Source organism: Carassius auratus, unplaced genomic scaffold (genome assembly GCF_003368295.1).
Source record: "Carassius auratus strain Wakin unplaced genomic scaffold, ASM336829v1 scaf_tig00043060, whole genome shotgun sequence".
Classification (NCBI taxonomy): domain Eukaryota; kingdom Metazoa; phylum Chordata; class Actinopteri; order Cypriniformes; family Cyprinidae; genus Carassius; species Carassius auratus.
Window position 1 is genome coordinate 25,001 of NW_020526758.1, and position 2,500 is coordinate 27,500.

The window sequence follows — 2,500 nt, forward strand, 5'->3', positions numbered from 1 at the left end:
CATGCTACAGGCAGAATGGTTTTTCAACTGTACAAACTAGATTTTCTAACCCAAGCCCTACACCTAAAAATAACCCTCACACCAAACTACAGGCACTTTTACATTCTCTAAGCACTTCATTCTGTATGAGTACCCACACACACACACACACACACACACACACACGTGTAAATGTGCCAGCATTACTGAGCAGCAGCAGTCAGACACACATGAACATCTGGAGATGGGAAGCACCTGAGACTGAACAAGTGTTAGAACAACATCCAGCAGCGAGACGCAGGAGTGTGTTTACATCCACAGCACTGGTCTGCACTCCAGACCTCAGGAATACTACACTCACTTCCTGCTGCTCCTGACTCTTACACACACACACACACACACACACACTGTCTCTCTCTCACACACACACACACACACACACAGTCTCTCTCTCTCTCTCTCTCTCTCTCTCTCTCACACACACACACACACTGTCTCTCTCTCTCTCTCTCTCGCTCTCTCTTACACACACACACACACACTGTCTCTCTCTCTCTCTCTCACACACACACACACACACACACACACCGTCTCTTTCTCTCTCTCTCTCTTTCACACACAAACACACACACTCTCTTTTTCTCTCCTTAACACACATACACACTGTTCTGTGTGTGTGTGGATGGGTCTTGTTTCTGTCAGACTCCCAGCGCGTGCCGTCAGTGTGAGCTCTCAGCGTGAAGCAGTGTTGCTGCCGGCTGGAGACACACACACACACACACACACACCCTGTATCTGTCAGGATCATCAGCAGTTTTCGCTCCTGTGGAGCCGAGGCTAATGAGACACGCTGAAGCTCCATGAGTAAGAGGAGACGTGTGTGTGACGACTGACAGCACGAGAACACGTGACGTTTATCATGATTTATCACATCACAACTGCTGAAACAATTAAATAGTGAACACTGAGGGGTTTAAAGGGGTCATGATTTGAGAAACCTTGATCTTTAGGCATAGAAGAGGTCTTTATACCATCAACAGCCTGCAAGTCTCATAGCTTAATACTGTCCACCGGGATACAAGCATTCGCAATTAATCACAACATGAACATCTGATACAGTCACACGCCTAAATCTCACACACAAACTCAGAAACACACTTCCACATTTCTGTTTACGATCATTCTGGTGGAACAGCATAGCTTTAGCAACATTAGCCTTACAGAGTAACGAGAAGCGCTTCCAGAAAGACAATTTGAAAACAAAATATGAAGCACTTTCTGGATCTAGATCTGATGTTCACGAACGAAGCGTTGCTGTTGACGCCTCTTTCAGAACCAGACTGAGAAAATGAGCCTCCTTTGTGAGGCAGGACGGTGTAGAATGAAGTGAACCACAGTGTCCTCAGATTCAGATGCAGAGAGTCAACACGCACTGCATCTTGGGTAGAGGAGCTCGACTGATCAGCTATTGATCACGGTCAGCTGATAATGACTGTGGGATGATTGATCAGTGCTCTCTAAAAGGCTGATCTCAAGCTGATCTTTAGCTCCACACACAGAAAAGACACACGTGTGTTCTAGAGGAAAGGCACTAAATGTGTTAGAGTGAAGTCTGACCTCGATGACGTCGGTCTTGGCGTCTCCCCAGTAGATCTTCCTCTGGCTGTAGTCCAGCGCCAGACCGTTGGGCCATCCCAGAGACGTGTTGACCAGCACCAGACGCTCCGTCCCGTCCAGAGCCGCCCGCTCGATCTTCGGCACTTCACCCCAGTCTGTCCAGTACATGAACCTGCGGGACACACGGGACACACGGGACACACGCTTCAGGACACACGGGACACACGCTTCAGGACACGCTTCAGTGCTATTTAACATTGTAAGTTTCATGACTTCAATTAATTAGACATGCTTTTTGATTAATAAAGTGTAATTACACCATTAAAACAGAGCCTACAGATATTAGAAAGGAAATAAGGGAATCCAGAAAACTAAAACAGACTCCACACAGACGACTGAGTTACTCTCCAGACGCTCAGTGAACTACTGACTGAAGAGAGGTTCTGCAGGAAACAGGAAGTGTGTGTGGGATGGAGGGAGGAGGTCTCACCCGGAGACAGGGTCCAGAGCGAGGGCCCTGGGCTCGTCCAGATCCTCCGAGATCAGGATCTTCCTCATGGAGCCGTTCAGACGGGTCACCTCGATGCGGTCCGTGCCGGTGTCCGTCCAGTACAGGTTCCGTGCGATCCAGTCCACGGCGATCCCGTCCGGATGACTGACCTGTGAGGTCACCAGGAACTGAGCCTCGCTGCCGTCCAGCAAGGACCTGCGGATGGCCTGCACCTCGTCATCCGTCCAGTAGATGTGACCCTCCACCGGGTCGTAGTCGATGGCGATGGCGTGTCGGATGTCGTCGGTCTGCAGCACGATGTCGGTGAAGTCCGGCGTGTCCAGAGAGATCCGCCGCAGGTCTGTGCGCCGCGCCAGCAGCAGCAGCTGAGAGGCACCTGGACGGGGTCAGAGG

The 2,500-nt window shown here is 50.2% G+C and overlaps 1 pseudogene; it reads right to left on the bottom strand.

Annotated features, from left to right (window-relative positions):
- The window catches only part of LOC113086306 (low-density lipoprotein receptor-related protein 6-like), a 22,611-nt pseudogene that overhangs the window by 13,037 nt on the left and 7,074 nt on the right, over window positions 1-2,500 (bottom strand).